This window comes from Cavia porcellus, unplaced genomic scaffold (assembly GCF_034190915.1).
Source record: "Cavia porcellus strain 051 isolate PalLab524CR breed Dunkin Hartley unplaced genomic scaffold, mCavPor4.1 scaffold_60, whole genome shotgun sequence".
NCBI lineage: Eukaryota > Metazoa > Chordata > Mammalia > Rodentia > Caviidae > Cavia > Cavia porcellus.
The window spans coordinates 1,236,855-1,252,152 of record NW_026947543.1 but is presented as its reverse complement, the minus strand read 5'-3'; positions in this window follow the sequence as shown (position 1 = coordinate 1,252,152).

The window sequence follows — 15,298 nt, the reverse complement described above, 5'->3', positions numbered from 1 at the left end:
CTTATAGCATGTAATAGCTGTTACATGAATAACTTCAGAGCTTTTGGAGAGGTCGAAATCACTATGAGTGAGGGCTTCCCTGACTCACAAAGTTAAAAATAGGAAAACAAACAATTTGCAAAACCAATCAACCAATTAAATACAAACACTAAGTCCAAAGGGTTTCACTGGTTTTAAAACCACTTATGGAATGCACAACTATTGATGAGGCTTACTCTGCATTCTGCTTTACTCAGGCCTGGTACATGAGCAACGGTGAAAGCAAAATTCAAAATGTTATGTGAAGTGACCATTTCATTGTTGAAACCATGACCCAATAGACATTTTCTCTTTTGAAACTTCGTACATTATCCATATATGTTCTCAAAGGGAAGGAATACACAGGATTTAGGATGAATTATTTTTTTCAGTATTTTGTGTTCCACCAGATTTATTTGAAGATCTCCTGTCCTGCATCCACTGCCCAATGCAGAAGGCCACACATAGGACAACCCACATGAAAACTTCGTTTCTACAGCCTGATTATATCATCATGAGAATATAATTTTCCTTTCATCATCAAAGATTTTTACATCAGATTAACCAGCTCTCTTGCTTGCCCATGTTTTTCTCTGGTTTTTGTACCTTGAAATGGGTGTGCACTCTTCCCAGCCTTGATCTCATTCTTCCCCCATATTTCCAAACATATTCATCTGGGAAACATGTAAAGATCTTATTCGCGGCTTGTGTCATTGTTTTCAAATATCTGCCCTTGAAATTCAACTTCCACCACTGTCTCTCATATCCAAAGCTATGTGCTTGCAGAGGATTTCTGCTGAGAAATTTCACAGAAAGCTCTTATACTGCAGGTGAATGATGCCAGCAAGTCTTGACTGAATAGCTTAGGGAACAGGACTCAGCCAAATGACTGACATGACAAGGGAAAAGCGTATGCTCAAGGATAGGACATGGCAGAGGTCATCTGCCAGGCCCTGGCATATTTAATATCCCATTGAAAGTACATCAATGTGTAGATTGGAAAGCATTTCCATCCACAAATTCTGAGCAGTGAAGCCTTCAGAGAGAATATTGTGGCATACCAGGCCAAGAATATTCATCCTATTTAAATCTTGCCCTACAAGGTCCTCTGTGCCACTGAGGTCTCCATGGCAACGCCCAGCATTGTGACTCAGGTCTCCTACTGCACACTTGTATCCTAGAGCCTAAAGTCCAGCTCACAATGGTGCTCAGCCCATCACAGCCCATTGTGGTTGCCTGGCAACCACAAGCTTGTGGATTTCTGTGAACTGTTTCAGCCCAACTCTGCAGCTTTCCACCTCATACAACCACAGCCATTCCAATCATGCAGTATTTGATTAGCCTCTCTATATTGCCTCAGAATTTTTTTTTTACAGTTGTAGTGATCAAGAAAATTTGACATATTTTGAGAAGTGGAGGGAAGTAATTGGAAAACCTTTTGGTATGTCTGAGGTCTATGGGTTCCAAACTTGACTATCCCAGTCTCTTAAATTTTCAAACCTAGAGCCTAAAATCCACCTCACAGGGATGTTCAGCCAATCTCAGCCCAGGGTGGTTGCCTGGCAACCACAAGCCTGTGGATTTCTGTGAACAGTTTCAGCCCAACTCTGCAGCTTTCCACCTCATACAACCACAGCCATTCCAACCATGCAGTATTTGATTCACCTCTCTAAGTTGCCTCAGAATTTTCTTTGAACATGTGGTGATCAAGCAAATTTGACATATTTTGACAAGTGGAGGGAAGTAATTGGCTCTGTCTTTAGCTCTGTTTGTGGTATATGGGGTCCAAAGGTGACTAGCCCAGTCTATTCAGTTATCAAACGTAGAAAGCCAAATGTTTCAAGGGAGGAAAGAAAATGCCACAATGATTTGGGTTCTGCCAAGTTTCTGGTGGCTTGGGAAGCAAACCTGCAAACCATACATGCATTCTCTGCTGGATTACTGCCACCATGGTAGTATCAGTTAGCACTAAAAGCCAGCAACCAGAAGATGAGACCCAAAATGAAAGTGAATCCTTGCAGTGCATGAATATTTGGAGTGCCTGCTTCAACTATCCAGCTTCCTCGGGGTTCACTTGTCTGCAATCGCTATTTCAAGGAGGTCTGCAGCCATTCCAGCATAACCCTGAACACTAAACATGAGGTACTAGCTCAATACCTTAACAACAGCAGGTTTTCCCAGAATTCAACTGTAAAATGGTGAAAGGGAAACCCTTAGAAAAGGGATGCAAATGCCCCTTTCACTAGAAATCCCAGGTATTTTCTCATGGCATGGAATATTTAGACTCCACAACTCATGTAGTGAACCCAGGGACCTAGACCAAGTGTGTCTAGTTTAATGTTGTCCTCTTTTTGGAAACAGCATCTTATGTAGTTGTTGAAAGAGGCCTTGAGATAAATTCGTAGCCCAAGATGGACTGGAACTCCCAAGGATCCATCCAGCTCAACCCCCAGATTGCTGGGATTATAGGCATGAGGGGCCATGCCAAGCATGTGCACAGCGATTCTTACATAATTTGTGAAATCCCACTACCGGTCTATAGGTAGCTTCTGTGCTTCAGGCTTTAGGAATATGCCTGTCTTTGTTTTGGCTCCCCTTGTTCAGGTGTCCATTTCTATTGTGATAAGCTCCAAGGCCCCAGGCAAGGGAGTGGCTGCCCTTCCTCTGGTGTGTCCTTGGATGATTACAGCCCAGGTGAACAGGGTTCAAATATATTGGATCCTGTGCATTTGAAGAGGAAATGAGTAAAGATTCATGAGTTAATGTGGACATGCCAGGGAATTGAGGGGCCATGATAGAGACAAAACTTCAGGCCATGGGCTGAAGGCTGAGGATTCTGTACCTCTACCTTCTTGAATAGTGGGCCTGCTGAGCAATTGTGTGCTCTCAAATGTAATTTGATGGGTTTTGTTTTAATTTATTTTGTTTTTTGCTTTGGTTTTTTACATGGAAGGAAATGTACCATGGTTTGAAGAAGCTGGAGTGTCTTACCTAAGAGAAATTTGCAAAAAGGGACAATTCAGCAGCCAAGAATTTCTCAAATGCCCTTGGCGTTTTAAAAAAAGTGACATAAAGTTGAGTGTGTCATGTCCATGTCTCTTTACAAAAGATTTTACCTCCTATTTGATAGGAATTACTGTTTCTTTGAAAGGTCAACCTGCACTGAAATAAAGATAATCCCTCCTTTCCTCATTCTGCTTGAAACCACATCCTTTGTTAGTTATATTTTCTTACGCAGCAACACTTGGAGATGACTACAGCGAGAGTTTCCCATTGGTGGAATTTCCACGGAGACACATGAAGTAATACTGCACAATTTCAAGTGAAGTGCACTGTCCCTTGACAATGGCAAGTCTGGGCAACTCTCTAGTAACTGAAAATCTTAGAAAGTCTGAAAGTTAGTGAATGAAAATGGGCCTCTCCACATTTGGACAGGGCCTCTCCTGAAGCACCCATTTGTGGAAAAAGTAATTATGAGAGACGAATGAACTCCCAAAACGGAATGGAAATTTTCTTGTTTAGGACTGGAACGCTATGGCCTGGAGCCCTGTGGTTCTAACTGGATGAGCAAAGTGTCAGCAGAGATCAAAGTAAAACACACACCATTTACTGAACTCGATATTTAACCAGGTGTCCAGAGTAGTGGCAAACTGTACTTGTGTCAATTTGCTCAAATCCTGTCTTCACAAGAAAGTAAATTCCAGCACGACCAGTGACTAGAGGAGGACACATTTCAAAGGACTTGTAAAAAGTCCAACCCTGAACTTAGCCCAACACTGAATTTAGATGAAAAGTAGCAGAGTCTGTTAGTCTTTCAAGTTTTAATAGGAGAAACTTATAGCATGTAATAGCTGTTACATGAATAACTTCAGAGCTTTTGGAGAGGTCGAAATCACTATGAGTGAGGGCTTCCCTGACTCACAAAGTTAAAAATAGTAAAACAAACAATTTGCAAAACCAATCAACCAATTAAATACAAACACTAAGTCCAAAGGGTTTCACTGGTTTTAAAACCACTTATGGAATGCACAACTATTGATGAGGCTTACTCTGCATTCTGCTTTATTCAGGCCTGGTGCATGAGCAACTGTGAAAGCAAAATTCAAAATGTTATGTGAAGTGACCATTTCATTGTTGAAACCATGACCCAATAGACATTTTCTCTTTTGAAACTTCATACATTATCCATATATGTTCTCAAAAGGAAGGAATACACAGGATTTAGCCTGAATTATTTTTTTCAGTATTTTGTGTTCCACCAGATTTATTTGAAGATCTCCTGTCCTGCATCCACTGCCCAATGCAGAAGGCCACACATAGGACAACCCAAATGAAAACTTCACTTCTACAGCCTGATTATATCATCATGAGAATATAATTTTCCTTTTATCATCAAAGATTTTTACATCAGATTAACCAGCTCTCTTGCTTGCCCATGTTTTTCCCTGGTTTTTGTACCTTGAAATGGGTGTGCACTCTTCCCAGCCTTGATCTCCATCTTCCCCCATATTTCCAAACATATTCATCTGGGAAACATGTAAAGATCTTATTCGGGGCTTGTTTCATTGTTTTCAAATATCTGCCCTTGAAATTCAACTTCCACCACTGTCTCTCATATCCAAAGCTATGTGCTTGCAGAGGATTTCTGCTGAGAAATTTCACAGAAAGCTCTTATACTGCAGGTGAATGATGCCAGCAAGTATTGACTGAATAGCTTAGGGAACGGACTCAGCCAAATTACTGACATGACAAGGGAAAAGCGTATGCTCAAGGATAGGACATGGCAGAGGTCATCTGCCAGGCCCTGGCATATTTAATATATCATTGAAAGTACATTAATGTGTAGATTGGCAAGCATTTCCATCCACAAATTCTGAGCAGTGAAGCCTTCGGAGAGAATATTGTGGCATACCAGGCCAAGAATATTCATCCTATTTATATCTTGCCCTACAAGGTCCTCTGTGCCACTGAGGTCTCCATGGCAACGCCCAGCATTGTGACTCAGGTCTCCTACTGCACACTTGTATCCTAGAGCCTAAAGTCCAGCTCACAATGGTGCTCAGCCCATCACAGCCCATTGTGGTTGCCTGGCAACCACAAGCTTGTGGATTTCTGTGAACTGTTTCAGCCCAACTCTGCAGCTTTCCACCTCATACAACCACAGCCATTCCAATCATGCAGTATTTGATTAGCCTCTCTATGTTGCCTCAGAATTTTTTTTTTACAGTTGTAGTGATCAAGAAAATTTGACATATTTTGAGAAGTGGAGGGAAGTAATTGGAAAACCTTTTGGTATGTCTGAGGTCTATGGGTTCCAAACTTGACTATCCCAGTCTTTTAAATTTTCAAACCTAGAGCCTAAAATCCACCTCACAGGGATGTTCAGCCAATCTCAGCCCAGTGTGGTTGCCTGGCAACCACAAGCCTGTGGATTTCTGTGAACAGTTTCAGCCCAACTCTGCAGCTTTCCACCTCATACAACCACAGCCATTCCAACCATGCAGTATTTGATTCACCTCTCTAAGTTGCCTCAGAATTTTCTTTGAACATGTGGTGATCAAGCAAATTTGACATATTTTGACGAGTGGAGGGAAGTAATTGGCTCTGTCTTTAGCTCTGTTTGTGGTATATGGGGTCCAAAGGTGACTAGCCCAGTCTATTCAGTTATCAAACGTAGAAAGCCAAATGTTTCAAGGGAGGAAAGAAAATGCCACAATGATTTGGGTTCTGCCAAGTTTCTGGTGGCTTGGGAAGCAAACCTGCAAACCATACATGCATTCTCTGCTGGATTACTGCCACCATGGTAGTATCAGTTAGCACTAAAACCCAGCAACCAGAAGATGAGACCCAAAATGAAAGTGAATCCTTGCAGTGCATGAATATTTGGAGTGCCTGCTTCAACTATCCAGCTTCCTCGGGGTTCACTTGTCTGCAATCGCTATTTCAAGGAGGTCTGCAGCCATTCCAGCATAACCCTGAACACTAAACATGAGGTACTAGCTCAATACCTTATCACCAGCAGGTTTTCCCAGAATTCAACTGTAACATGGTGAAAGGGAAACCCTTAGAATAGGGATGCAAATGCCCCTTTCACTAGAAATCCCAGGTATTTTCTCATGGCATGGAATATTTAGACTTCACAACTCATGTAGTGAACCCAGGGACCTAGACCAAGTGTGTCTAGTTTAATGTTGTCCTCTTTTTGGAAACAGCATCTTATGTAGTTGTTGAAAGAGGCCTTGAGATCAATTCGTAGCCCAAGATGGACTGGAACTCCCAAGGATCCATCCACCTCAGCCCCCAGATTGCTGGGATTATAGGCATGAGGGACCATGCCAAGCATGTGCACAGAGATTCTTACATAATTTGTGAAATCCCACTACTGGTCTATAGGTAGCTTCTGTGCTTCAGGCTTTAGGAATATGCCTCTCTTTGTTTTGGCTCCCCTTGTTCAGGTGTCCATTTCTATTGTGATAAGCTCCAAGGCCCCAGGCAAAGGAGTGGCTGCCCTTCCTCTGGTGTGTCCTTGGATGATTACAGCCTTTGATGAACAGGGTTCAAATATATTGGATCCTGTGCATTTGAAGAGGAAATGAGTAAAGATTCATGAGTTAATGTGGACATGCCAGGGAATTGAGGGGCCATGATAGAGACAAAACTTCAGGCCATGGGCTGAAGGCTGAGGATTCTGTACCTCTACCTTCTTGAATAGTGGGCCTGCTGAGCAATTGTGTGCTCTCAAATGTAATTTGATGGGTTTTGTTTTAATTTATTTTGTTTTTTGCTTTGGTTTTTTACATGGAAGGAACTGTACCATGGTTTGAAGAAGCTGGAGTGTCTTACCTAAGAGAAATTTGCAAAAAGGGACAATTCAGCAGCCAAGAATTTCACAAATGCCCTTGGCGTTTTAAAAAATGTGACATAAAGTTGAGTGTGTCATGTCCATGTCTCTTTACAAAAGATTTTACCTCCTATTTGATAGGAATTTCTGTTTCTTTGAAAGGTCAACCTGCACTGAATTAAAGATAATCCCTCCTTTCCTCATTCTGCTTGAAACCACATCCTTTGTTAGTTATATTTTCTTACGCAGCAACACTTGGAGATGACTACAGCGAGAGTTTCCCATTGGTGGAATTTCCACGGAGACACATGAAGTAATACTGCACAATTTCAAGTGAAGTGCACTGTCCATTGACAATGGCAACTCTGGGCAACTCTATAGTAACTGAAAATCTTAGAAAGTCTGAAAGTGAGTGAATGAAAATGGGCCTCTCCACATTTGGACAGGGCCTCTCCTGAAGCACACATTTGTGGAAAAAGTAATTATGAGAGACGAATGAACTCCCAAAACGGAATGGAAATTTTCTTGTTTAGGCCTGGAACGCTATGGCCTGGAGCCCTGTGATTCTAACTGGATGAGCAAAGTGTCAGCAGAAATCAAAGTAAAAGACACACCATTTAGGGAACTCGATATTTAACCAGGTGTCCAGAGTAGTGGCAAACTGTACTTGTGTCAATTTGCTCAAATCCTGTCTTCACAAGAAAGTAAATTCCAGCACGACCAGTGACTAGAGGAGGACACATTTCAAAGGACTTGTAAAAAGTCCAACCCTGAACTTAGCCCAACACTGAATTTAGATGAAAAGTAGCAGAGTCTGTTAGTCTTTCAAGTTTTAATAGGAGAAACTTATAGCATGTAATAGCTGTTACATGAATAACTTCAGAGCTTTTGGAGAGGTCGAAATCACTATGAGTGAGGGCTTCCCTGACTCACAAAGTTAAAAATAGGAAAACAAACAATTTGCAAAACCAATCAACCAATTAAATACAAACACTAAGTCCAAAGGGTTTCACTGGTTTTAAAACCACTTATGGAATGCACAACTATTGATGAGGCTTACTCTGCATTCTGCTTTACTCAGGCCTCGTACATGAGCAACGGTGAAAGCAAAATTCAAAATGTTATGTGAAGTGACCATTTCATTGTTGAAACCATGACCCAATAGACATTTTCTCTTTTGAAACTTCGTACATTATCCATATATGTTCTCAAAGGGAAGGAATACACAGGATTTAGGCTGAATTATTTTTTTCAGTATTTTGTGTTCCACCAGATTTATTTGAAGATCTCCTGTCCTGCATCCACTGCCCAATGCAGAAGGCCACACATAGGACAACCCACATGAAAACTTCGTTTCTACAGCCTGATTATATCATCATGAGAATATAATTTTCCTTTCATCATCAAAGATTTTTACATCAGATTAACCAGCTCTCTTGCTTGCCCATGTTTTTCTCTGGTTTTTGTACCTTGAAATGGGTGTGCACTCTTCCCAGCCTTGATCTCATTCTTCCCCCATATTTCCAAACATATTCATCTGGGAAACATGTAAAGATCTTATTCGCGGCTTGTGTCATTGTTTTCAAATATCTGCCCTTGAAATTCAACTTCCACCACTGTCTCTCATATCCAAAGCTATGTGCTTGCAGAGGATTTCTGCTGAGAAATTTCACAGAAAGCTCTTATACTGCAGGTGAATGATGCCAGCAAGTTTTGACTGAATAGCTTAGGGAACAGGACTCAGCCAAATGACTGACATGACAAGGGAAAAGCGTATGCTCAAGGATAGGACATGGCAGAGGTCATCTGCCAGGCCCTGGCATATTTAATATCCCAGTGAAAGTACATCAATGTGTAGATTGGAAAGCATTTCCATCCACAAATTCTGAGCAGTGAAGCCTTCAGAGAGAATATTGTGGCATACCAGGCCAAGAATATTCATCCTATTTAAATCTTGCCCTACAAGGTCCTCTGTGCCACTGAGGTCTCCATGGCAACGCCCAGCATTGTGACTCAGGTCTCCTACTGCACACTTGTATCCTAGAGCCTAAAGTCCAGCTCACAATGGTGCTCAGCCCATCACAGCCCATTGTGGTTGCCTGGCAACCACAAGCTTGTGGATTTCTGTGAACTGTTTCAGCCCAACTCTGCAGCTTTCCACCTCATACAACCACAGCCATTCCAATCATGCAGTATTTGATTAGCCTCTCTATATTGCCTCAGAATTTTTTTTTTACAGTTGTAGTGATCAAGAAAATTTGACATATTTTGAGAAGTGGAGGGAAGTAATTGGAAAACCTTTTGGTATGTCTGAGGTCTATGGGTTCCAAACTTGACTATCCCAGTCTCTTAAATTTTCAAACCTAGAGCCTAAAATCCACCTCACAGGGATGTTCAGCCAATCTCAGCCCAGGGTGGTTGCCTGGCAACCACAAGCCTGTGGATTTCTGTGAACAGTTTCAGCCCAACTCTGCAGCTTTCCACCTCATACAACCACAGCCATTCCAACCATGCAGTATTTGATTCACCTCTCTAAGTTGCCTCAGAATTTTCTTTGAACTTGTGGTGATCAAGCAAATTTGACATATTTTGACACGTGGAGGGAAGTAATTGGCTCTGTCTTTAGCTCTGTTTGTGTTATATGGGGTCCAAATGTGACTATCCCAGTCTATTCAGTTATCAAACTTAAAAAGCCAAATGTTTCAAGGGAGGAAAGAAAATGCCACAATGATTTGGGTTCTGCCAAGTTTCTGGTGGCTTGGGAAGCAAACCTGCAAACCATACATGCAGTCTCTGCTGGATTACTGCCACCATGGTAGTATCAGTTAGCACTAAAAGCCAGCAACCAGAAGATGAGACCCAAAATGAAAGTGAATCCTTGCAGTGCATGAATATTTGGAGTGCCTGCTTCAACTATCCAGCTTCCTCGGGGTTCACTTGTCTGCAATCGCTATTTCAAGGAGGTCTGCAGCCATTCCAGCATAACCCTGAACACTAAACATGAGGTACTAGCTCAATACCTTAACAACAGCAGGTTTTCCCAGAATTCAACTGTAAAATGGTGAAAGGGAAACCCTTAGAAAAGGGATGCAAATGCCCCTTTCACTAGAAATCCCAGGTATTTTCTCATGGCATGGAATATTTAGACTCCACAACTCATGTAGTGAACCCAGGGACCTAGACCAAGTGTGTCTAGTTTAATGTTGTCCTCTTTTTGGAAACAGCATCTTATGTAGTTGTTGAAAGAGGCCTTGAGATAAATTCGTAGCCCAAGATGGACTGGAACTCCCAAGGATCCATCCAGCTCAACCCCCAGATTGCTGGGATTATAGGCATGAGGGGCCATGCCAAGCATGTGCACAGCGATTCTTACATAATTTGTGAAATCCCACTACTGGTCTATAGGTAGCTTCTGTGCTTCAGGCTTTAGGAATATGCCTGTCTTTGTTTTGGCTCCCCTTGTTCAGGTGTCCATTTCTATTGTGATAAGCTCCAAGGCCCCAGGCAAGGGAGTGGCTGCCCTTCCTCTGGTGTGTCCTTGGATGATTACAGCCCAGGTGAACAGGGTTCAAATATATTGGATCCTGTGCATTTGAAGAGGAAATGAGTAAAGATTCATGAGTTAATGTGGACATGCCAGGGAATTGAGGGGCCATGATAGAGACAAAACTTCAGGCCATGGGCTGAAGGCTGAGGATTCTGTACCTCTACCTTCTTGAATAGTGGGCCTGCTGAGCAATTGTGTGCTCTCAAATGTAATTTGATGGGTTTTGTTTTAATTTATTTTGTTTTTTGCTTTGGTTTTTTACATGGAAGGAAATGTACCATGGTTTGAAGAAGCTGGAGTGTCTTACCTAAGAGAAATTTGCAAAAAGGGACAATTCAGCAGCCAAGAATTTCTCAAATGCCCTTGGCGTTTTAAAAAAAGTGACATAAAGTTGAGTGTGTAATGTCCATGTCTCTTTACAAAAGATTTTACCTCCTATTTGATAGGAATTACTGTTTCTTTGAAAGGTCAACCTGCACTGAAATAAAGATAATCCCTCCTTTCCTCATTCTGCTTGAAACCACATCCTTTGTTAGTTATATTTTCTTACGCAGCAACACTTGGAGATGACTACAGCGAGAGTTTCCCATTGGTGGAATTTCCACGGAGACACATGAAGTAATACTGCACAATTTCAAGTGAAGTGCACTGTCCCTTGACAATGGCAAGTCTGGGCAACTCTCTAGTAACTGAAAATCTTAGAAAGTCTGAAAGTGAGTGAATGAAAATGGGCCTCTCCACATTTGGACAGGGCCTCTCCTGAAGCACCCATTTGTGGAAAAAGTAATTATGAGAGACGAATGAACTCCCAAAACGGAATGGAAATTTTCTTGTTTAGGACTGGAACGCTATGGCCTGGAGCCCTGTGGTTCTAACTGGATGAGCAAAGTGTCAGCAGAGATCAAAGTAAAACACACACCATTTACTGAACTCGATATTTAACCAGGTGTCCAGAGTAGTGGCAAACTGTACTTGTGTCAATTTGCTCAAATCCTGTCTTCACAAGAAAGTAAATTCCAGCACGACCAGTGACTAGAGGAGGACACATTTCAAAGGACTTGTAAAAAGTCCAACCCTGAACTTAGCCCAACACTGAATTTAGATGAAAAGTAGCAGAGTCTGTTAGTCTTTCAAGTTTTAATAGGAGAAACTTATAGCATGTAATAGCTGTTACATGAATAACTTCAGAGCTTTTGGAGAGGTCGAAATCACTATGAGTGAGGGCTTCCCTGACTTACAAAGTTAAAAATAGTAAAACAAACAATTTGCAAAACCAATCAACCAATTAAATACAAACACTAAGTCCAAAGGGTTTCACTGGTTTTAAAACCACTTATGGAATGCACAACTATTGATGAGGCTTACTCTGCATTCTGCTTTACTCAGGCCTGGTGCATGAGCAACTGTGAAAGCAAAATTCAAAATGTTATGTGAAGTGACCATTTCATTGTTGAAACCATGACCCAATAGACATTTTCTCTTTTGAAACTTCATACATTATCCATATATGTTCTCAAAAGGAAGGAATACACAGGATTTAGCCTGAATTATTTTTTTCAGTATTTTGTGTTCCACCAGATTTATTTGAAGATCTCCTGTCCTGCATCCACTGCCCAATGCAGAAGGCCACACATAGGACAACCCAAATGAAAACTTCACTTCTACAGCCTGATTATATCATCATGAGAATATAATTTTCCTTTTATCATCAAAGATTTTTACATCCGATTAACCAGCTCTCTTGCTTGCCCATGTTTTTCCCTGGTTTTTGTACCTTGAAATGGGTGTGCACTCTTCCCAGCCTTGATCTCCATCTTCCCCCATATTTCCAAACATATTCATCTGGGAAACATGTAAAGATCTTATTCGGGGCTTGTTTCATTGTTTTCAAATATCTGCCCTTGAAATTCAACTTCCACCGCTGTCTCTCATATCCAAAGCTATGTGCTTGCAGAGGATTTCTGCTGAGAAATTTCACAGAAAGCTCTTATACTGCAGGTGAATGATGCCAGCAAGTATTGACTGAATAGCTTAGGGAACAGGACTCAGCCAAATGACTGACATGACAAGGGAAAAGCGTATGCTCAAGGATAGGACATGGCAGAGGTCATCTGCCAGGCCCTGGCATATTTAATATCCCATTGAAAGTACATTAATGTGTAGATTGGCAAGCATTTCCATCCACAAATTCTGAGCAGTGAAGCCTTCGGAGAGAATATTGTGGCATACCAGGCCAAGAATATTCATCCTATTTAAATCTTGCCCCACAAGGTCCTCTGTGCCACTGAGGTCTCCATGGCAACGCCCAGCATTGTGACTCAGGTCTCCTACTGCACACTTGTATCCTAGAGCCTAAAGTCCAGCTCACAATGGTGCTCAGCCCATCACAGCCCATTGTGGTTGCCTGGCAACCACAAGCTTGTGGATTTCTGTGAACTGTTTCAGCCCAACTCTGCAGCTTTCCACCTCATACAACCACAGCCATTCCAATCATGCAGTATTTGATTAGCCTCTCTATGTTGCCTCAGAATTTTTTTTACAGTTGTAGTGATCAAGAAAATTTGACATATTTTGAGAAGTGGAGGGAAGTAATTGGAAAACCTTTTGGTATGTCTGAGGTCTATGGGTTCCAAACTTGACTATCCCAGTCTTTTAAATTTTCAAACCTAGAGCCTAAAATCCACCTCACAGGGATGTTCAGCCAATCTCAGCCCAGTGTGGTTGCCTGGCAACCACAAGCCTGTGGATTTCTGTGAACAGTTTCAGCCCAACTCTGCAGCTTTCCACCTCATACAACCACAGCCATTCCAACCATGCAGTATTTGATTCACCTCTCTAAGTTGCCTCAGAATTTTCTTTGAACATGTGGTGATCAAGCAAATTTGACATATTTTGACGAGTGGAGGGAAGTAATTGGCTCTGTCTTTAGCTCTGTTTGTGGTATATGGGGTCCAAAGGTGACTAGCCCAGTCTATTCAGTTATCAAACGTAGAAAGCCAAATGTTTCAAGGGAGGAAAGAAAATGCCACAATGATTTGGGTTCTGCCAAGTTTCTGGTGGCTTGGGAAGCAAACCTGCAAACCATACATGCATTCTCTGCTGGATTACTGCCACCATGGTAGTATCAGTTAGCACTAAAAGCCAGCAACCAGAAGATGAGACCCAAAATGAAAGTGAATCCTTGCAGTGCATGAATATTTGGAGTGCCTGCTTCAACTATCCAGCTTCCTCGGGGTTCACTTGTCTGCAATCGCTATTTCAAGGAGGTCTGCAGCCATTCCAGCATAACCCTGAACACTAAACATGAGGTACTAGCTCAATACCTTATCACCAGCAGGTTTTCCCAGAATTCAACTGTAACATGGTGAAAGGGAAACCCTTAGAAAAGGGATGCAAATGCCCCTTTCACTAGAAATCCCAGGTATTTTCTCATGGCATGGAATATTTAGACTCCACAACTCATGTAGTGAACCCAGGGACCTAGACCAAGTGTGTCTAGTTTAATGTTGTCCTCTTTTTGGAAACAGCATCTTATGTAGTTGTTGAAAGAGGCCTTGAGATCAATTCGTAGCCCAAGATGGACTGGAACTCCCAAGGATCCATCCACCTCAGCCCCCAGATTGCTGGGATTATAGGCATGAGGGACCATGCCAAGCATGTGCACAGAGATTCTTACATAATTTGTGAAATCCCACTACTGGTCTATAGGTAGCTTCTGTGCTTCAGGCTTTAGGAATATGCCTGTCTTTGTTTTGGCTCCCCTTGTTCAGGTGTCCATTTCTATTGTGATAAGCTCCAAGGCCCCAGGCAAAGGAGTGGCTGCCCTTCCTCTGGTGTGTCCTTGGATGATTACAGCCTTTGATGAACAGGGTTCAAATATATTGGATCCTGTGCATTTGAAGAGGAAATGAGTAAAGATTCATGAGTTAATGTGGACATGCCAGGGAATTGAGGGGCCATGATAGAGACAAAACTTCAGGCCATGGGCTGAAGGCTGAGGATTCTGTACCTCTACGTTCTTGAATAGTGGGCCTGCTGAGCAATTGTGTGCTCTCAAATGTAATTTGATGGGTTTTGTTTTAATTTATTTTGTTTTTTGCTTTGGTTTTTTACATGGAAGGAACTGTACCATGGTTTGAAGAAGCTGGAGTGTCTTACCTAAGAGAAATTTGCAAACAGGGACAATTCAGCAGCCAAGAATTTCACAAATGCCCTTGGCGTTTTAAAAAAAGTGACATAAAGTTGAGTGTGTCATGTCCATGTCTCTTTACAAAAGATTTTACCTCCTATTTGATAGGAATTTCTGTTTCTTTGAAAGGTCAACCTGCACTGAAATAAAGATAATCCCTCCTTTCCTCATTCTGCTTGAAACCACATCCTTTGTTAGTTATATTTTCTTACGCAGCAACACTTGGAGATGACTACAGCGAGAGTTTCCCATTGGTGGAATTTCCACGGAGACACATGAAGTAATACTGCACAATTTCAAGTGAAGTCTGGGCAACTCTCTAGTAACTGAAAATCTTAGAAAGTCTGAAAGTGAGTGAATGAAAATGGGCCTCTCCACATTTGGACAGGGCCTCTCCTGAAGCACCCATTTGTGGAAAAAGTAATTATGAGAGACGAATGAACTCCCAAAACGGAATGGAAATTTTCTTGTTTAGGACTGGAACGCTATGGCCTGGAGCCCTGTGGTTCTAACTGGATGAGCAAAGTGTCAGCAGAGATCAAAGTAAAACACACACCATTTAGGGAACTCGATATTTAACCAGGTGTCCAGAGTAGTGGCAAACTGTACTTGTGTCAATTTGCTCAAATCCTGTCTTCACAAGAAAGTAAATTCAAGCACGATCAGTGACTAGAGGAGGACACATTTCAAAGGACTTGTAAAA